Source organism: Camellia sinensis, chromosome 8, assembly GCF_055761805.1.
Source record: "Camellia sinensis isolate YWXY chromosome 8, ASM5576180v1, whole genome shotgun sequence".
NCBI lineage: Eukaryota > Viridiplantae > Streptophyta > Magnoliopsida > Ericales > Theaceae > Camellia > Camellia sinensis.
This window is the reverse complement of record NC_138968.1, coordinates 46,205,307-46,228,179: the sequence shown is the minus strand read 5'-3', so window position 1 is coordinate 46,228,179 and position 22,873 is coordinate 46,205,307. Positions and strand designations below refer to the sequence as shown.

The 22,873-nt window shown below is 37.4% G+C and overlaps 1 long non-coding RNA gene across 1 annotated transcript; it reads right to left on the bottom strand.

Moving 5' to 3' along the window:
* Nucleotides 1-7,939: 7,939 nt before the first annotated feature.
* Nucleotides 7,940-14,475, bottom strand: LOC114294907 (uncharacterized). The gene is made up of 2 exons (XR_014337645.1): nucleotides 13,831-14,475; nucleotides 7,940-8,259 (listed from the first exon to the last, which is right to left on the bottom strand). It is a non-coding gene; the product is annotated as an uncharacterized LOC114294907 (long non-coding RNA).
* Nucleotides 14,476-22,873: the final 8,398 nt, after the last annotated feature.

Sequence of the window (22,873 nt, the reverse complement as noted above, 5' to 3'; positions counted from 1 at the left end):
TGAGTAAAAGACAATTTTTAACAGAAGTATGTCTCGATAAAGCATCATGAAGATTCCTTATAAAGTAATCACGGTAATCTAATGGCAATGACATGAAAGTACGTCCCATCAAGATGAATTCAACCTGCAAAATGAACAGTCATTTACAACTAGTGAACAAGGATTTTTAAATATATATCATCTCATTTTGTACAATTGAAGTAAACATTGAAAAACGTAGAAGATGACAAACCTTATTGACACTGTGGCCCAACCTTTTGAGTTGATTTATCCTGCTTCTAGCTTGAACATACGGGTTATATCTAAAACCAATATTACAGAGAGTGATTAACTCATGAAGTATTAAGTACAAGATATCGACACTCGTAAACATTTTCACATAATGATAAACGAACTCTAGTAGATCCAAATTAATGAAAAATGGGGATAAGGTGGAAAACAAATAGGTTATTAGCATTTTCTCATAACGCTGATTATAACAGATTCACATTATAACAAAATGTGTGGCATTATTGGAGTAGGCACTTCTGTTTCTCCCTGATATGTCAACAAATAGCAACCACAATACTGAAACCTCCCCTCTGTTGAATCCCTCACAGAGCATTTATATAAGGCTCCAAAAACATACATTCAAACTCCTTGTCATTGTCAAGAGTCCAAGACCGATCCATTATCACTACTCACGAGTACAATTTGAAAACTTCAAATTTAGGCTAGACAAATTAAGGCCACTGCAAATCTTCACTCTCATCCATAATAAAAAGCTGCAGTGCTCAAATCTACAAAATACTTGCACTTAAGTGCAAAGAAAATGCAAATGTTTTTTTATTTTTACTCCCCCCTCCTAAAAAAAAATGCATTTTCATGCAAGTATTACTAAATCCTAATCATCAATTAAAAAGGAAGGTTTTAGTCCAATCTAATGAAAACTGAATGAAAAACTGCGAAGAATTAGAAGAGTATCATGCATAAAATATATCCACAGAAGGAACGGGAGTACTGAAAACCAGCATCAATACCTTAACAAAGGGGACGTGATGACTAAATCACTCCCCTTAAAAAGCCGACTTGATTGGACATGTTTACACAAATTATTAGCCTGTTACAGTAGTACAAAAATTTTTACAACATTAGCCTCAAAATTTTGCTAAGAACTATATATGTAAGCAGTAAGATACTTATTATAAGTTTACCTTTATCCAAATGAGTTTGTGTAATAACATAACATTGATTGTTTTCCCACTTGCTGCCAGCCAAGTGGAGTAAGCTGTGCATCAAAATATTCAGGAGACACGTATGCATCATAGTTCTTATCTACTTCTACATTGTGAATTCCTTGTGCATGCCTCACCTGGATGTATGGTTTTATAAGACAAGAATGACTTGGAAAGCATGAACAATGACTTGTCTAGCCTAAGTTCCTTGTCTTTGCAGCATTAAAATAAAATTCATAACTAAGCATGTACATTCAACACTTAAATACACAGTTTTAGCTTTCAAATAAAATTCGGGTCTTTAAATGTTAAATTTAACAAATATCAATTTTGCAACTTTCGAATGACAAATTCAGCTTCTAATTTATGATTCCAGCAACTCACAAAATTGCTTCAGCACATAAATCTAATTTCCAATAACCATAGGCATTGTGTTAACTTCTAAATAAGACAATAAATACAATTTTAGCAGTTATATGATCGGGACTCGAGAGAAAATGAGTAGGACTATGACCAAATGGGAGGTATATAACAATTTTAAGTCAGAGAGAAAAATGCATGAGGCAAACAAGCAAACAACAGATGAAAAAAAAATTAAAGACAAAGATTGCAGTCCCAAACTTGGTCCCAAAAATCAGTCCCCAAATGCATAAGGCAAGCAAGCAAACAACAAATGAAAAAAAAAATTTGAAGAGAAAGATTGTGGTCCCAAAATCAGTCCAAAAATCTGTCTTCTATATGGATCGCATTCCCAAAATCAGAATTTTAGAGAGAGAAGAGAAGAGGGTAGCGACCAAAGAGGTGGTCGCGATCAACGCTGTGAGAAAGGGAGATGAAAGGGAAGCACCGTTTGAGGGAATGCCGTCGGTGGCACTCAGTCAACGGTGCGAGAGAGCGAGAGAAAGAGAGAAGAAGAAGAAAAAACAGCAAGCTCTATGCTGTGCTGTGCCATGCCGAACAAGAGAATGAAATTGAAGACAAAGAAGAAAAAGAGGAGGAGGCGGAGGCGGTGTGAGAGAGTGAGAGGGAGAGGGAGAGAGAGAGAGAGAAGAAGAAGAAGAAGAAGAAGAAGAAGAAGAAGAAGAGAAGACATACCTCTCAGTCTTTGTGTGTTCTGCCGTGCCGCTTGAGGTTGTGAAGGGAGAGAAAGAGATGAACAATTTAGGTCAATTCTTTGTTTACTCACCTAAAAGGATCAGTCTACGGTTAAAATAATTTTTTTTTTAAAAAAGGACAGATTCAAAACGATGCGGTTTTGACCTGTTAATTTATTGGCGACGAAATTCATTAGGTTGCCATAAATATTATTCACCTTTCCACGACTAATTTATTTCTGTCGCCAAAAAGTTCCAATCGGCGACCAAAATTTTCGTCGCCATATATTAATTTGGTCGCGAAAACATTTTTAGCCCTCCAGCGTAGAAATTTATGTTGGCGCCAAACGTTTTGGCGACCAATAATCTCAACTTGTTGCCAATAGTTTATTTTTTGGCGACCAACTAGTATATTGTCGCCGATTATATACAATTGGCGACTAATTTCAATTTAGTTGCTAAAAAACGTCACCAAAAATGCTTTTTGTTGTAGTGCGAGCGGAGCGAAGCGCATATTGCATTGGGCCCTCTTCCCGAGGCTGTTTACTGCTTTCATTAGATTAGTTAATTTGTTAATTAATTAATTGGTCTGTAATATTTAATTAGCTTGTAGATTAATTAAATTGTATTATTCTTTCGATCCCCCCGAGTGAGGGCAAATTTGTAATAAGTGTGGGTGCGTGTGTGCATGTCTTTCAACCCCCACTTCTTTCTCTCTTTTACTTACCTGCTTTTGATGGTTAGTATTAGGACATATTTACTTTAGCATACCTTATGCTATGCATGCGTGCATCATTGATTAGTCTTGCATGCACCAGGCTCGGCGCATCATGCTAACTGCATAAAGTTTTTCAAATCTAACTTGAATACATGCTATCTGTGCATTTTCACATGTCATCCTTAGATTAGCCGAGCCTATTCTAGATTGCATTCTGTATGCGTTGCATTAGCCACTTAACATGGACTTGAATCATGCATTGATTGCTAACATGTTCTTGTCTTGGCTCGAAGTACATTGTAAGTACTTTTATGCTTTAGCATCTCGCATGAGTGTGAATGTCAACATGACAACATTCTTACCATGTGGCTAGATACTTATGTGATATAAACTGCTTCAATGCCTGTGGGTGAAGGTTGGGTTGTTTGAATTGGAACAACTCATTGAAATCCGTACTTTAACCTACTTGCGAGTAGCAAATTTCAAACTGTTTTTCAAACAAACGGATATGCAATGCTTCGTTCTAAATTAGGCGATCTAGTCTATATTTTTGTGTTGTGCGCATCTCATAGTAATTCTAGCTAATTAACTGGAATAAAAACACATATCGTTTTCAAGAACGGATATCACGGTTAGTAGAGGCCGATCTTCGGATCGGGCGAGAGGGGGTGCTCATAGCTGACCTTCCCCAATCGTACCCAAGCTCCCGAGCCGAGGTAACTTTGGTGATGACGGACACGTGGCCTTTGGCACCGAGCCAGGGTTTCCTAAATTCCCCCATAAAAAATATTTAGATGGCGACTCTGTATCTGGCAAAGCAGTCCATGTTTGGCACTTCTTTCAAAATCTGTTTTTCTCAAAATGATTTGCCGGATTTGGATTCTTTGGTTCAGATTAAGAACCGTGACAATTTGAGAGTCCGAACTATAGTGAACCCAATATGAATGGAACGAGACTCGTCCTCCCAGGGCGTTCAGGCGCGTCTACAGTGACCATTAAGGTTTAATCCGTATTTGATTTTACTAATAATTTACTTTGAATATGTAATTCCTCGATATAGGATTTGAGTTGTTATTTGGAGTCTGTGAGAAATCTGATTCGGACTGATAAGTCTAATTTTAATAATGAGCAAAGAGCCACAAAGTCGTTGCTTTAGAACTTATTTGTTATTTTGGGTTTAATTGTTGTAAGATGCATGTGCCTTTGAAACATGATTAAGTAGTGAACGTTTCCTTAACCTTTGAGGAATTATGATAGTTGGGGTTATTTGTGAACCTAAAGAGTTTGAACTATGTTTGATAACTTACGAGTCACATGTAATCGAATACTTGAAGTGAATCCATTTCTGAATACCCTTAAGTTGTTATATTATTTGGAAGGTATGACTTGTGGATCAATAAATTGAAATGTACGAGGGTTGTGAATAATGAGACGATGCTCTGATGTTATCGAGTCTTATTATCAATTGGGTTACCAATTAGCCAGTAAAGATGAATTACTTATGATTCTGGGAGCAAACTCCATTGAAATTGACTGTATAGGATTGTGAATGGCTAAATAATTGATAAATGTTGTCTATCCAAGACGACACTTGACTTGTGGCAAGGTAAATCAAGTTTGGAGGACCAAACTTCTTAAGGTGGGAAGAATGTAACGACCCCAAAATCTGTATCCGAAATTACTCTTAAGTCCTTGTGGCTTAATGCATTTTAATTTAATGATATCTGTCTAAAGTGAGGAATTATTTGTTGAATCACGGCTTTAGAATTAAAGTTACCGACCTTTACGGGTTCAGAAATCAAAATTGAGTACTTGGGTATGTTAATGGGAATTTTAAGAACTATTTGGAAAAATTAATTGGAAATCTAATTTGTCTAATTCGTTAATGCACGTTTGGGTGGTTAATTTTGTACTACAAATTGAAGGTCTTAGAGACTTCAGAAACCAGAACAGAGGACATATTTATGATCAGCACAATTTTTAGAGTCACTTGGGAAGTTTAATTGAAATTTGATTTCGTGCGATTCGTAAGGCCATGTTTGGCTCCCTCTATTGTGTTAAGCTTATGTGTGTGGATATTTATATAAATAGAGGCCTTGTGAATTGCTGAACTCATCTCTTAGTACCAAAATATCTAGAGGAAAGGGGAAGCCATGTGAGACAAGAAAGAAGGAAGAGCTAGAGACTGAAAAAGAAGGATGGGAAAATTGATGAAATTAAAGTAGACTTTAAGAGATTGGCTCAAGGTATGTGAAATCAACTTAACCCCTTGAGATTGATCTATTATTAGTTTAAATTCATGATCCAAAATGAAGAGTGAATACCTAATTGAGTTGGGTTTGAACAATATAAGTTTAAATGAACTCTCTTCATGGAATTGAACCTTGATTCCTTAAGAGTTGCTTAATTGAAGAGTTAATTCTTTATATTTGTTTATCTTGAGGTTGATTATGGGAAATTGAGCTTCAATCTTGCGGTTTTTCATGATTAACTATATATGGATGAAGATATATGTAAATATAGAAGATGTGAGCTTTGAACCCCAAACCATGGCTATTTTATGCTCTTGTGTTCTTGTGCTTGGCAATTGAGTAGTATTTTGTGGTTATGATGTTTGATGGAGTTTAATAATGTGAAATTTATCATGTATTAAAGGGTTTTGGGCTTTGATTTACATGAATTTGAGGTTTAACTGTGAAAATGAGAAGGTCCAAATCGAAAAGCCATTTTCGGACTGTCTGATTTTGCCCAGGCCGCACGAGCGGCCACGGATTCTGCACGAGCAGAACATGAAAAAAACAGAGCATTGCATTCTACTTAACCCACCGGTTGAGCGGCCAAGTCCACTGCTCGAGCGGCCCAGTCACTGCACGAGCGGCAAAAGTGGAAGCACGAGCGGCAATCCCTGTTTCAGCATATACTAGGTAACTTCAAATAAGCATATCTTTTGCATCCGGACTCCGTTTTGAGTGATTCTTGATCCTAAAATCACGCCTCGGAAGTCTAGTTTCCAATGGCGGTGGTCTCACTCCCAAATTCTAAATACAAAAATAGTTATGCCCAAATTAGTGATGATTGTTCACTTTCTGCTTACCGGGTTTGTACCGTTTCTTTGTCTGCACCTTTTTCCCATCGATTCCTCCTATCTTATAAGACATGGATTATAACCTATGGAGGACTAATAAGTTTAGAACCACCATGGCTATTGATTAAGGAATAAGAAAGAGATTGGTTTTATTCTCATAATTTGCTATGTGCATTATGTTTGTAGGTCAAGACGAGGACATCGTTCTACTGCTGTCAAAAATCTATCACTGTGAGTAATAATAGTGTAATGATATGTTTCATTTACTTCCTGTGATTATGATTTATGTATTGTTATTTGTGAATGGCATGTTCCATTGAGATTGTGCTTTGATTCAATTAATGGATATGCTTGAATAATGGCATTGATATGGACTTAAGGTCGTTCTGCCCCTATTAATAGTACCGCAATGTTCTGTTATTTGCAAGACAACTATGTTGATTTGTAATAAACCATGGGGAAATCTACGTGCACTATTGTGTAATGGTATTCCTATGAACCTGAGATTATTCTGTTTTGCTAATACTAGGCCTGAGGCCATTCTGTATAATCTGATAGGCCAAAGGCCGCTTTGTATAATCTGTTCGGCCAGAGGCCATTCTGTATAATCTGGTACGCTAGAGGCCATTCTTTATAATCTGTTACGCCAGAGGCCACTCTGTATAATCTATTAGGCCAGAGGCCGTTCTGTATAATCTGTTAGGCCAGAGGCCATTCTGTATAATCTATTAGGTCAGAGGCCGTTCTGTATAATCTGTTAGGCCAGAGGCCATTCTATATAATCTGTTAGGCTAGAGGCCGTTCTGTATAATCTGTTAGGCCATAGGTCGCTCTGTATAATCTATTGGGTCTAAGGCCGCTCTGCATAGTATGTTGGGCCTAAGGCCGTTTTGCATTCTACATGGGCTTGAGGCCGGTCTGTATTACATATGGGCTTGAAGTTAGTCTGTAATATATGTGAGCCTGAGACCGTATTGAAATATGGTTGTGGATAAGACCTGTATATAGTGGGTATCTGTCTATTTTTTTTATCCAAGATTTTGTTTATTCAATTAACCTCCTTACATTTCTATTATTCACTGAGCTTTGCTCATTCCATTTTATGTATATTTATGTAGGTGAGCCATCGAAGATTGACACTAGAGTTGTACTGAGGTTCGCCTGTCTGCCAAGTCACCTGGGATATGTCTCCGCGTGGAGGCCTTAGTTTGTGTTGGTAGTCATATAAGTGTGTGTGAGATCTATATAAATTCTATGATGGGAGTGTATTTAAATGCTTGAATCTAATTAAGCCTTCATGTATGCACAAACTCAATGGATGTTACCTTTTATTGATATTGCTTCTGCTTAACGCCCCGTATGTGGTTAAATATTATTCTAAAATTCTGTTTTGAGGCCTATGTATAGGCCGGTCATGGACCAAATTTTTAGGGGCGTGTTTGGGTCGTGACATTGATACAATGCAAAAACAAGTTTTATACAGATTATTTACTTGAATTAATGGTGGAAAGTTTTCTTTTAAGATTAACCCAAATTATTTATTGCCAATTTTATACAGTCTGAAAGAAGCAAGCCAATGACAACAATAGCTGTTTGTAGACAGTCTTGCAGGTATAGCATTGCAGCAAACATTTAGAAATCTAAATTTTCATTGTTTCATCAAGAGATAAACTATAAAATTCCATATAAAGTAAAGTACAAAAATGAAATGCATGCACTTAATCTTTATAGTGAATAAAAGATTGCAAGTAGGCAAAAATGAACTAGATTAGCAACAAACACATCCAAAAATTCTATTAAATAAATTAGCCTTGCAAGATAAATCTCATACATAGATGTGAACTTTTCTCAACTCACAATAGCAGCAATATAAGAGTTCTAATGTGGAACTATTACCACCAATGGAACCACAAGGTAGGGAATAATATATGGAAATGACCATCCTTTAAAAGTCTAACAAATCACTTCATGGTAATCCCACAAAGTTACAGAGAGAACAACACTTTCGAAGTTAAAGATTAACAAATTCCTGCAAAGTGATAGAGAGACAGTTACTAAGTAGAATCTTCTTTATGCTTGCCTTTCATGTGAGAAGCAAGAGTTACCAACCTTGATAATGATCAACTGTCAAACTATGTGCCCGTAGACCTGCAAAATGGAGGCATACAAATTACTGAAAAAGAAACTACACATAAACCTATATCTAAGGCAATGTGTAACGGCTTAGAAAAAACAAATAAAGAAGTATAGTACATAATTAGTCACTAATGAACACTCAAAATTTACCTAATATTGCTCTTGCAACCATAAAAACATCATGTATAAAAGACGGGCTTGAATATGGGTATAAGAAAAAGAAATTTGATAAGCCATAACGTGCCACCAGAAGTAGCATGGAGAAACAAGTACGAGAACAAAAATAAAAAAATAAGGGAAAAATGAAAAACATTTGTTCCAACTCAAATCACACTATCGACAATTGAAATCATTGGAATAGATGACATTGGAACGGGAAATTGAAAACTCTAGTTGGAGAATTATGAGCCCTCCTCAAGCTGAAACAACTTACCTAGCCACAACGTTTAACAACTACTTGGGTTCTATGGTGAGTTTTTAGGCTACCGAAGGTGCTCTGATAAAGAATAGCTGCGAAGAGCACTATATATACATATCAAGCAAACTCCACAAAGCAAAAAGATAGTATTGGTTGTTAAAATGTGAAAAAAGTTACAGATAAAGAAACCTTCAGCATATGAAACTCCCAATACATTTACAACTCCTGATGAGGCTTTCAAACATGAAACTCTAGCACAAAAAATGAGAACTCTTAACAAACAGCAGGGCATATACAGTCATGAATAACCACAAACCCTTAAAACCCACAAAAATAAAGCTTAGATCATCACTCTTGTAGCACATGCAAATAAAGCTGAAGGACCATAACCCAAAGCTTAGATCATCACTCTTGTAGTGCCTTGCCCAAAGTTGATGATTTAGAAAGACATGCACACAAGCTTAACAGCCACCACTAGGTTAATCTTTGCCTTAATGTTTAAGAAAACAAAGTCAAATGTTCTACTGTTTGCTTATGCTCATATAAGCACAAACTTTATATGAAGCGCATGAGAGAAGAACAAAGAAACAAGAAGAATCCCGAACAAACACAATGTAGATAACTATTATTTGAATTTTATTAATAATCAACCCAAAAAAAATTAAATAGCCCTAAAACATATAACCTTATTTATAATAGTAAAAACTCTCAATTTGACTAGGAAATGAAAAATATATCAATTTTCTAACTTGACACTGAATAATTAAAAAAAATCCTAAAAATGAAAATTTTGAATTAAACCCATATTTGAATACTAGAGACAAAAGAAAAAAATATATGTCAAAAAAAATGGAAACCATAATGTAATTACATAAACAAAGCTTTCATAAAATGAGAAAATCACAAAATTGTGGACCCAAATTACTTGAAAAACACCTTTGCTCATCGCAAAGGCTTGATTTTTGACTATTTGGCCATTTCTAATAGAACCTAATCGGCCAATATCAGTCCGAATACTTAGTTACTGTTTTTGTCTTCTTATGATCCAAATGAGACAAATGGGCTAAGGTGAATTGGTATGCATCAGATATAACATAAATATTCGGTCTCTTGCTGTATATCACTTTGTGGGTCAAAACATAAAGTGAGGTGCAAAGTATACTCGATTTCCCATAGACCCATAAATATGTGCAAATTTAAAAGCTGGGTAATTGCTGATCTTATTTCGTATCAGAACCTTTTTATATATGCATAGTGTTTCTTAAAAAAACTAACGCTACTTTTGTCCTCCCCATTTCTTTTTTTCATCTACAAGCATATGAAGAATCTAAAGCTACAATGAAGTAAGTTATCAAAAAAAAAAAGCTACAATGAAGTAAAAGTTGCATCTATAAATACTATGGGGGTGAATGTCATTACAACAGCAGATGCATAAATGTCAATGATATAGTTTGTTGTAATGTCTTTCCAGTGTTGTTGAATCAGTCCAATAAATGCAATAAAGAAAAAGCACTAAGCCTATGTAACTGAGTATGCCCTTTCAAATTGCCTCTGTTGTAATGGAAATTCTTTAATTCAAGATGTAATTTATATAGTTTGTACTCTTCATCAGCTGGGTATTTAGATTTATTACTCTTAATTTAATTTTTTCAATTAAAATAATTCAATAACCAAACAGAGTGGAAAAGTAGACCAAAAGCCGAAAAGAAAAGACAAAATGTTAATTTCTTTCCAAGTAGCAAAAAAGCCTATTAAAGAATAGAATGCGAGAAAAACTTTGCTCTAACCAAAACCTAATCCCAAATTCTCATTATGCATAATCAGAGTGTGCTAAAGAAATAAATGAAAGATAATCAAATAAAATGAAAATTTAAACACAATAAATAACAAAAAAAAATATTATAATTACTCGAAATCGACAGTCATGGAGGTTGGTGACAGACCTTAATTTATCAAAATGCATCGTACACACAGGCATTGCAATTTCACATTGATCATAACGCTTCTAATTAGCAAAGAATGAAACAAAAAAGCTAACTAGAATCGAATTTATAACAGCAAATACAAATGAAATCAAGCACAACATTACTTTAATTACCTAACATTGAGAATGCGACGCTCGAGAAAATAATGGATGATTGGAGGCAATCGAATAAGGGATCCAGATCATGAGGTCGGTGATTGGAATTTGCACCATGGACAACTAATAATCACTAGTAAAAAAAGATGACTCAAAACTCTAATAATGGTAGAGGATTTGAGTCCATGTCTCTGATATAATAGCCTAGAGATTTTACTAGCTAATCTAGCCAGAACCATCGATGTCGTTTTCTGATTTTGTATGCAATAAACCTCACACATGATAGATGCCAAATACTTTTCCAAATGACACCCTTGCTAATAACAAAATATCCTTCATTATATAAATAAGTCAAGAATCTGCTAAGCCTATGGACGAAAACATTCACAATGAATCCAATGACCCCAAGGTTCTGAAAAGCGGTTGCGGTCGCCGTAACGGTGGCGGTGACGCGGTTGCGGTTGCGGTTGCGGGGTGTAAAGGTCGTAGCGTAACGGTTGCGGTAACCGGAACCGTGAATTTTTTTATTTTTCGCACAATTTGAAAAAAACTTACCGATACACATATTTTTTTTCCATGATTATATTTATTGGGTTAAAAATAAATATTGATCAATTTTTTGTCAATTTTTAAGTATGATCAAATATATTTTATATTTTTAAATCACTATAAACTGAGTTTTTTACATTTTATTTTAATAATTAGTGACTTTATATTATACAAAAAATCAATCACTAACTATTATATATAAGATAAATAATGACAAAAGTAAGAATAAATAAGAGGCTAAATATATATATATTTATATTTTAACCAAGCCAAATAGATAATGACCACACTTAATATTATTATTATTATTATTATTATTTTCAAACAATATATATAGACACACATAAGCAAAATGGTTGAGTGATAGCAGCTGAATAGAATAGTATAGGTCTTACAGCTTCAACAAATCAATAACATGTTCTTCATCTTCCCTCCTCTCTCTCTCTATCTCTTGCTCCTCCATTTTTTCTCTTTATCTTCCCTCTTCTCTTTATCCCTCTTCCCCCATTTTCAACTTTTTTTTGTTTTTTTTTTCGAAACAAACAGTTTAGAACCGTTACGTAACGGTGCGTAACAGGCCATTACGGCTGTTACGACCGCTACGGCAGCCGCTACGATTGACACACCTGTGAATCTCAATCACACTGCAAAAGCGGCCGTAACGGGTGGCGGTAACTGCCAAAACCGTTACGTAACGGCGTTACGTAACGGTTGCGGCCGCTTGCTCTAACCAAAACCTAATCCCAAATTCTCATTATGCATAATCAGAGTGTGCTAAAGAAATAAATGAAAGATAATCAAATAAAATGAAAATTTAAACACCATAAATAACAAAAAAAAATATTATAATTACACGAAATCGACAGTCATGGAGGTTGGTGACAGACCTTAATTTATCAAAATGCATCATACACACAGGCATTTCAATTTCACATTGATCATAACACTTCTAATTAGCAAAGAATGAAACAAAAAAGCTAACTAGAATCGAATTTATAACAGTAAATACAAATGAAATCAAGCACAACATTACTTTAATTACCTAACATTGAGAATGCGACGCTCGAGAAAATAATGGATGATTGGAGGCAATCGAATAAGGGATCCAGATCATGAGGTCGGTGATTGAAATTTGCACCATGGACAACTAATAATCACTAGTAGAAAAAGATGACTCAAAACTCTAATAATGGTAGAGGATTTGAGTCCATGTCTCTGATACAATAGCCTAGAGATTTTACTAGCTAATCTAGCCAGAACCATCGATGTCGTTTTCTGATTTTGTATGCAATAAACCTCGCACATGATAGATGCCAAATACTCTTCACAATGACACCCTTGCTAATAACAAAATATCCTTCATTATATAAATAAGTCAAGAATCTGGTAAGCCTAAGGACGAAAACATTCACAATGAATCCAATGACCCTTAAATTTCTATGGCTGGGATCAATGTGTCAAACTCTGACTTGATCAAGACACCCCTCTCATGGAAAGGATTTCATTTGTAAGAATACCCCCAATCAATGTCTCATTCAAGAATAATTTGAATACAAATTTGTATCAGAAAATCTTTAAACGCTATTTTGACAGCTACCCTATGCGTGAAGTTTCCAGAAGTAACAAAACTTACAGTAAAATTCAGCTCTTTTCCCACTAATAATACGCACATTGCTACATAAATGTTCACATTCACATACACATCATGTCAAATTTGGCTCAATAACACAAGGAACAAGATTAGTAAAACGATGTTCAAGCTTCTATTTCACAAAAATTTTAAATCTAAGAACTCAAGCAAATAGCAATTCATTTATATCTTATAAGAAAAAAGGAATTGAAAAAAAAAACAAAAAACAAAAAATAAAATAAAATTTGGGTTGAAACAATAATTGAATATAAGACCCAACAATCATAAAACCAAAAACCCATCAAAGAAAAAAAAAATTAAACCTTTGAATCAACACAAAAAGAACATGTTGACAGCTAGCTAAACTACGAAGATGCAATCCCACAGTAGCACATAATTAAACTCCACCAAGACTCAAACCCAACATAGTAATTCCTAAAAACATAGAACACTGTTAATAAAGAACAAGATTAACATTACATTATGTTTGGCTAAATCACATAAGGAACAAGAATAACATTAAGATGTTCAAGCTTCTATTTTCACAATAATTTTCTCATCCCAACAATTTTAACTAAGCCCATTCCGAGAGAACTGACCAATGAATTTTTTTATTGCAATCATGAGGGAAAGAACTTGAAAGTACTATTCACATAAATTTGGTTGGATCTCTCACCTTTTGTTCAAATTCTCAACTTCTTCATCTATAACCTAACCTCCGAACACCACCTTACTGATCCCATCCGATGGCTAACATTTTCCCCCAAAATATTTTTAAAAAAATTCAAAAATACTAAAATTAAAGTCAATCACTTAAATCTAAAGACTATATATATATATATATATATATATATTTAAATTAAAACAAAATAGTGAAATGCTTGTTTGAAGGGAAACGAGATATACTTGGTGAAAACAAGCAATAGAGGCTATTGAGGGGGAATAGGAGGGAGGAATTTCAGACCAGGTGAGTAGATCTGCGGAGGATATATGAGACTTCCTCATCGGTGTACTTCTCTCTATTGTTCCTTCATTTTCAAAGAAATCAAAATGCTTGAATCGCAAAAAAGAAATCAAACAGAGAACGAGAATGGCTTATTCAAGAGAGAAAATGAAGTGTATAGAATCTAAAGTAAACTATGTGGAGAAACCCAAAAAATTTTTTTTTGATAAACTCTAATCTAATGAAAGACATATTGAAGCTTTACTTTTGATCGCAATGAGAAAGAGAGAGAGAGAGAGAGAGTTCGATCCTCCGAAAGGAGGAGGAGAGTGTCTCTAGAATGAACCAGATCGAAGTGCCCAAAATCTATCTTCGAACCCTCTCTCTTCTCCCTCTCTTCTCAACTTCGAACCGTCTCTAGAATGAACCAGATCGAAGTGTCTCTTTAGGGTTTTGCAAGCAAGTCTTTAGGGTTTTGCTTCTGCCTTTTCGAATCCACAAAGAGAATAAAATGTAACAATTTTTTCTAAAAGAGAAGTCACTTTTACAAAACCCTAAAACTTAAAAAAAAAAAGTTACTTTTGTCTTTGATTTAACAATTGAAAAAATTAAAAACTTGGTTGCCGTCCTCTCAGTTGATGCATATGTTCTTTTTCTACTATATATATATATATATATATATTTGGGTGAATTCGCACCCGAAAATTTCATTTTGGTGCTTTTTTTTTTAACATACAATTTACGACATGCATTGTGCGTCGTAAAAAGACAATACTTTTAACGGCAGGTGATGTGTGCATCATAAAAAGTACAATACTTTTAACGGCGGACATTGTGTGCCCTGTGAAAAGTGCACCACTTTTCATGACTGACGTATGTGTGTCGTGTATAGCTGATATATTAACGGCATGCCAAATGCATGTCATAGAAAGTTTTATTATTTACCGCAAACATTGCAAGCTGTAAAAAAATCATCGTTACTACCATTCATGGCCTACGCAATAGACATGCCATAGTTGGAAAATTATTTACGATGTGCAAACAAAGCAAGTCGTAAAAGTGAGAAAATATGGCGTGCATTTATAGTATGTCGTTGATATGGTGCCGTAAAAAATTAGTTTTGTTGTAGTGTACTACCAAACCAGCACTACCAACTACCACTTCAAGCCCTTCTATCTCTTTCGTCATAACTCCGTTTCACCTCATTTTTACATTGTTGGATTCACCTCATGGCCTAGTTTTCGTATCACCCCTCACCCCTCACACGTCTTAATCTTTCTCTTTTTGCATGCCGCCGGAGCTCCAAGAGTTGATAAAAAAAAAAAAAAACATTTCTTTTCGTTTCTGACTTTTCTTCGAGCCATTTTTCGGACATCATATCTTTCTCGATTCTTAATGATTTTACTTCATTCTTTTTCCATTCTCTTCACTTCACTTCCTACTTCGTCCTACACTACCTCTCTTTCTCACTTGTTCTTGTAAGGGCAGTTTTGGTATGCCAAAAGTTGTCTGAAAACTAACTTCAAAAATTTTGAAACATTTATCTTTTGTTTCTTTCTCCTCCATATTCCTCATTGTTCTTCTTCTTCTTCACTTATAACATGATGTGGGGCATGGTTCTATGTGGTAACGGAGCTGCTAATGGTAGTGGTGGTGATCTGGCGATGGCGGTGGAGCTCGCGATGATGGTGGTCGTGGAGTTTGAAGGTAGTGGTAATGGAACTTGCTTGTAAAAAAGGTGGGTTTGCTGTTGAAAGGTGGTGGTGATGGTCATGCTCATGGTGGTAGTGAAGTTGGTGGTTTAGGTGGTGATGAGAAGATAATACAAAACTAAAATGGGCATTGGTATTCCATTCCAATTTTCAACATACCAAACGTGCTCCAAATCTTATACAACTAGTGATTAAGTCAAAATATGTTTGCACCTCATGAAATTGGACCAAGAGACCTCAAGAAATTATCTATCATGAGGCAACCACATTCAACGCTATTAATTACTGAGCTACCCTGTGTGGGTTAAATCTATGACAAATGTCTTATTTTTTCTAATTTCAACTGAAAATTTATCGCTATCTCTATTGTCAATAAATATATGAACAAGCCAATCACCATTTAAAATTAGAAAGAAAAAAAATTACAATAAAAGAAAACATATATAACTATATATAGATGAGAAAGATAGTTTTCTCAAAGCTTGAATACAAATACATGACTTTCAATTATAACATCACTTTTAAATCAATAATACCAATTTCATACAATATAAACACAACAAAAACTAGCTCCTCATTTGTGACATATCTTTGTGATGACAAGTCTTCAGTGGTGTCATGCCTCGACTTTTATCATCCGAGTTCATTTCCAAATCCTTTATACTCTTATCCTTGTAAATCATCACATCCATTCAAGAACATGAGCAAGAACAAACAATAACATTCTCTGATGACAACGATGACGATATATAAACAAAACATGGTATGATGCCCTTGGCCTTACATTGAATAATAATAAATAGAAACAAAGGGACATATCCTTACACAATATTTCACACTCGGCCAACAAGTAAAAGGCCCCGTGGCCAATTGTGGGGGCTGAATATCATGAGCCGTAGAGAAGCCGAATAGTTGGACCTGGAAGTCAAAATATACGCATCGCATTCGGCCCCGTCTTGCACATTTAAATCCTACCCTATTCGGCCAAACAGCCGGTTGAGTAAGAGGCCGAGTGAATAGCGGTTTGTAACAAAAAAGCCAAATAAATAGTTATATGGCGAATAAAAAGTGGGCCCGGCCCCGAGGCCCAAGGAAGAGAGGATGTAAATAGAAGAACACCAGCCAGAAAGAGGTATGTGAAAACTAGTATGCTTAACTTAAAATACAAGTAATCCAAAGAGAGTAGAGACTGACTTTTCCGTCAGAGTGCTGATTCTGGCACCCCCGACCGGAGTGTTCATTTCTTTTTAGGTGTCTATTTGAGGATCACGAGTGTCCCCCAAGATCTGAAGAGTATTTCCAAACCACTTTCTCACAATTGGCGCCGTCTGTGGAAATACTCAAATACATCCATGGCGGGCGTAACGGAGGACCCTCCGATAGTCACTGACGAAACCACATAGAGAGACGACCTCATCCCAACAAACATGCTTGGACCGGAGACTATCGCCACAAGACGCGCCTTGAACTTCGCCTCACCCTCGACTTCAGAGCATGAGACATTGTAAGCGATCATGGAACAAGAAAAGCAAAACGAACAGAGGTTAGAGAACGTGGTCGCTGAGAACGAACGTCTTCGTTAAGACATGGCCTTTGAAGTGGCGAAGTCTAAACAAGCTGTCCGCCCAGATCCGGAGCGACCTTTAAGGGCAGATGGTCGACAACTTCAAGCCCGACAACAAGACACTGATAGCGACTCCGACTCATTATCCCCGGAGCCCAAGAAGAAGGGACGACCCGAAACCACCAGTTTCTCTGAAGAGAGTCCACGCATAAGGCATAAACGAAGAAGAAATAGTTCAGACGAAGAAGACCAACACGATCCCTTTGTACGACGGATCGCAAGGGTAGTGCCACCTAAGAAATTCAAAGCACCGTCATTCACCTTGTACGATGGTAAATCAGACCCCACCGATCACATCCGCCATTACAAGCAAGCCATGACACTGTATGCAGACGGCGAGGCTCTCATGTGTAGAATATTTCCGAGCAGTTTGGGACCACTAGCTGTCATGTGGTATTATAAACTCGAGTCGGCTTCAATCAAGAGTTTCCATCAACTCCAAAAATCCTTCAGGGCAAGGTTTATCACTAATGAGGTCTAGCCAAAGCAAGCAGATTCCCTCTGGGCAATGCAGATTCATCCTGGGGAAACCCTTCGTGCGTATTCGGCGCGGTATTGGGAATGTTTTAATCTGGTAGATGATGCTTGCTACGACTCCATGGCCATTACTGCCTTCAAGATGGGGTTACATCCCAACAGTGCCCTCCGCAGCTCTTTGACCAGACGGCCCCCCAAAACAGTCTAGTCGTTGATGAAGAAAGTTGAAGAATACTGTAAAGTGGAAGATGATGCTTTGAGGGTTAAAGCCGAAAATGTGACCAACAAGATGGCTCCTGCTGAAATTCCTCAGCCGCTAAATTTTGTGCCGCCTTAGAGCCCTGAACCACGGCATCGGGCTAAACGAGATAAGAGACAGGATTCTCGTCGATCAAGCAACCAATGCTCCCGCTGTGAAAATGAACAACTGCAAGTCGACAACAGGTGCACAAGGCGCGCCAACAAGAAATATACGGAGTTGTCAGAGCCGATTAGCACAGTCATGTCCAAAATCCAACATCTTCCGTTCTTCAAATGGCCGTAAAAAATGGTGGGACCTCCCGAAACGAGAAGACGGGATAAGCGGTGCGAGTATCACAAGGATCACGACCATGAAACTGAGAGTTGTTACGTATTGAAGGATCACTTAGAGGAATTGGTACAAGATGGTCGGCTACAATAGTACATCTGAAAAGGCAACTCAACCAAAGTAATAGCCTTAAGACACGATTCCCCTCCACTCGGCGTGATTCACGTGATATACAGCCTGCCAATGTCATCCACGGTGCACACGATTCAGTCGAATCCCGACCCTCAAAGTCAACTCACTCTGGCTAAACGGCCCCATAAAGCTGCGAGCATTGCTTTTGATCATTTAGATTTGGCCGGAGTGACACTTCCCCACATCGATCCCTTAGTGATCGAGTTACGCGTAAACCGATTTACCGTTTGTAGACACCCCATTTTTGACCATCCTCAAGACTTGGACGTCATCGTTTGAACACTCGATGATCATCCATGTTCATGTTCGTTTGGAGTTCCTGAAGGTCTCGGCTGTGTGCCTTGCCCTAAGATCTCTCAACTTGTCTGTTTTGTGCTTGGTTGTGGACCAAGCACTTGTGTTTTTGCTTTTGAGGGAAGAGGATGGCTTGTTTGCCATCCCCTCAACCCACCGGCCAAGGCTTGAAGCCATCGGCCCTGTTTTCTTGTCATCGGCCAAAAGTGCTGGCCGATCGGCACTATTTTTGGTCGGTCGGCCCTTATGTTGGTTGATCGGCCATTTTTGCTGGCCGAACCCTATTCATCTGCTTTATGCAGATATTTTATGCCAGTTGGCACAACTGGCATCCACAATTCACCCCCTCCATACACGTGTATGGAGGGATTTGCCCTTTGCTTAGCTTCTCTTAGAAGCTTTAGAAATTGAACTTCTATAAAGAGGGAGCCCCTCCTCCCTCCTCAAGGGTTCAGAAAAATCACCTTTGAAGGATAGAGATAGCCTTATATCTATCTTGCCTCATTTCTCCATTTTTGTGCTTCAAAAGTGTAGTATTGTCTTAGTTTAACACACAAACACCTAGCAACACACCTTCCCTTTGTTGCTGAGGTACTGGGGAGTTGGTTTTGGTGTTCTTGGGTGGGTTTGAACTCAGAAAAACTTGTTGGAGCTTTGTTCTTGAAAAGGTTCTGCAAGGGTGAGTTCCTTGCTTTAGATACCCCATTCTTGCTTAAGCTTTTAGCCCTTCTTGCTTATTGTTTTAAGCTTAGATTATAACTAAAAGTTCTGATTTTTAGTGTTTAAGACCTTTGTTTAAGGTCATTTTTGTGTTTAGGATTGATTACCCCCTCTTAGGCCTTGTTTGGCCTTATTCTTGTGCTTTATTTTTAAGCTTTGAGATCACCTTGTTTTGGCCTTCTCACCTAGGGATTTCAGTGGTGGGGATGGTGTTTTAAGGTCTCAAATAGGAGAGGGTCATCCCCTCTCCTTGTTGTCTTGAATGCTTGCATAATTGGCTTATGTGGGTAGCATGTTTGCTTAGCTTGTTTTAGCTCAATTTCAGCAAGTATTTGCTGTTATTTTTCCATGTTTTACCTCTGTCTAAGGTTGGTTTAATGGCCTCTTACATGCTCTATATACTTGTCTTGCAATCCCCTCATTTTCCTTAATAAGCATCATGTTGTAACATGTCATTTTAGCATGATTTTGCCTCAACTCCATGAAGCTTTTAGCCTTGTTTTACCATGCTACCTTTTCTTGGTCATGCTTGCATTGTTTTGTATAGCCACCATGTAATCTAGCTTGTTAGCTTTGAGTGTCCAAGTCACTAGCATGCTTTACTCGGGTCATTTCAGTAATTTGGCATCACTTGTTATGTTATTTCAGTCCATATAGTATGCTTGTACACTTGCACTTATCACTCCTTTAATGTTTTAAAGAGTTGATGTTTTATGCCTCATGATTGGATCATTGTGCATGCTTCTATGTTTAGGTCATTTGGATGCCATCTAAGTGGGTTTTTGGGCTTACTTTGACATGCCATAACTCTGATTTTATTGGCTTGAGTCATGCCATGTTTGGTTTGGATTGGTGTAGTGTAACACCCCTTTTGTAGCTTTGCATGCCTCATGTTTTTGGCCCTTTGTTCTTGCTTATTTTGGCCTTATTTCTTGCATGTTTTGTCATTGTTTTGGCATGCTTTAGGATTGTTTTGGTTTTCTTAGGCCATTTGCTTCATGTTTTGCATAGCCTTAGTGCAAGTCCTTTTGCTAGTCTTAGGCTTTGAGCCTCATGCATGCTATAATTATGATTATATGTGTGATTTGGCATCATTTCTAACATCATTTCAGAGCATGTAGTGTTGTCACATTTGCGTACTTTTCACTCTTTTAAGTGTGCTTAAGAGTTATGTCTTCATGCCTAGGTGATAGGCCAATTAGCATGCATGTTTGTATTTGCTTTTGTCCCTCATTTCTTAGCATTTTGGCCACTGATTCGGGCCCTTTTGAGAGCTGTCCAATTTGGTTTAAGTCCATCCTTTGCATGTTGTTGCATGCTTGCCTTGCATGTTGTCGCATGCTTGTTGCATATTTAGTACCTTGCATGTTGTTGCATGCTAGTAGGTCGCATGCTTATCCTTTTATCATGTTGTCACATGCTTGTCTCATTTTGTATATTGTTGCATACTTGTCCACCTTTGCATGCCTTGCATGCTTGAATGTTCATGTTGCATCTTGCATACTTGTTTAGGTTATATTGCATTTGGCAAGCTTGTCACCATTAGCCTGGCATGGCATTGTCATTAGCATGCTTATGTTGCATTAGCTTGCTTGAATGCTTAGGTTGCATTGCATTGTGTGTGCATCCCTTACCTCTTGATCAAGCATGATAGAGGTTGGGGCCCCTTATGTGCTTTGTGCATTTCATTTGATATTGAATTGCACACTTGGCTCCTTTGGCCATCATGCATTGGAATGCGTGATTGGTGGCCCGAGGGTCGAGAACTACACTCCTTCGAGTCTTAAACATGATAAGGGGTGTAGTTGTGCAGACATTATCTTGTAAATGTATTGCCATGCTCTGTTTGTCCTCTGCTACGGCAACAGGAGCTTTTCACAGGAAGAAATGGTCGATCGACCACATTCAGTGCCGATCGGCAATAAACACTTGGCCGATAGCCTTATATTTGGTCGATGACCAATTTCCCACGGCCGATGGCCCTATTTCTTGGTCGATGACCTCCCACAGTGTACACAAGATGGTTCTGAAGTGTCACAAAAGTTGGCACAATTTTCAGAGGTACATGGCAGTGCAAACAGAGGCAACATGAAGCATGGCGATGGATTTCCGAGCGAAGCCATCCGAGCATGCATTCATCCCTCGTCTTGAGGCCATTTCAGTGTTTTAATAACTTAGGATAGTTATTTATTTTGATTTGGTTGTGTAATAATTAATTAGCTTGTTAGTTATTTAATTAGATGATTTGTATTATTCTTTCGGTCCCTCCGTCGAGAGGGCGCAATTATGTAATAAGCGTGCGTGTGTGTGATGCATGTCTTCCAACCTCCATTTCTTTCTCCTTTTTACTTACCTGCTTTCAGTGGTTAGTTCTAGGGCATATTTCAATTAGCATCCTTATCCTATGCATGTTTGCATCATTCATTTGTATTCCATGCACCGAGCTCGGCGCATCATACCAACTGCATTGTATTTCAATTCCAAGTTGAATACATGTATCAATTGTCGCATTTCACATGCCATTTTAGATTAGCCGAGCCTATTTCTAGTTGCATTTTGCATGTGATGCATTAGCCATTTTAACATGAACTAGGATCATGCATGATTCCTAACTAGTTTCTTGTTTTGGCTCGGAGTACACTGTAAGTGTTTATGCTTTAGCATCTTGCATGTATGTGAGTGTTAACATGACAGCATGCTTACCATGATGCTAATTGCTTATGTGTTATAACTGCCTGAATGCCTGTGAGTGAAGGTTGGATTGCTTAAATTGGAAACATTCATTGAAATCCGTGTTTTAGCCTACTTGTGAGTAGCAAACTTCAAACCATTTCCAAACAAACGGATATGCGATGCTTTGTTCCAAATTAGGTGATCTAGTCTATACTTGTGTGTTGTGCGCATCACATAGTAATTCTAGCTAATTAACCAGAATAAGAACATATGTGTTTTCAAAAACAAGATATCATGTTTAGTACAGGCCGATCTTTGATCGGGCGAGCAGGGGTGCTCATAGATGACTTTCCCCAATCGTACCCAAGTTCCCGAGCCGAGGCAACTTTGGTGATGATGGACACGTGGCCTTAGGCACGAGTCAGGGTTTCCCAAAATTCCCCCCAAAATAAAATATTTAGGTGGCGACTCTGTATCTGGCAAAGCAGTCCATGTTTGGCACTTCTTTCTTAAAAATCAATTTTCCAAAACGATTTGCCAGATTTCGACTCTTTGGTGATTTATCAATCTCACATCGCATATTGTGAGATCAGATTAAGAACCGTGACATTTGAGTCCGAATTATAGCAGCAAAGCCCATGGGCGCGTCTACACCGTTGAGCGCGTACTCATTGATCCGGGGAGCACATCGGAAGTTATGTATTACAAAACATTCACCAAACTCGGCTTCTCCGAATCGGATCTCTCTCCGGCTCCTTATCCACTATTCGACTTCAACGCCAATC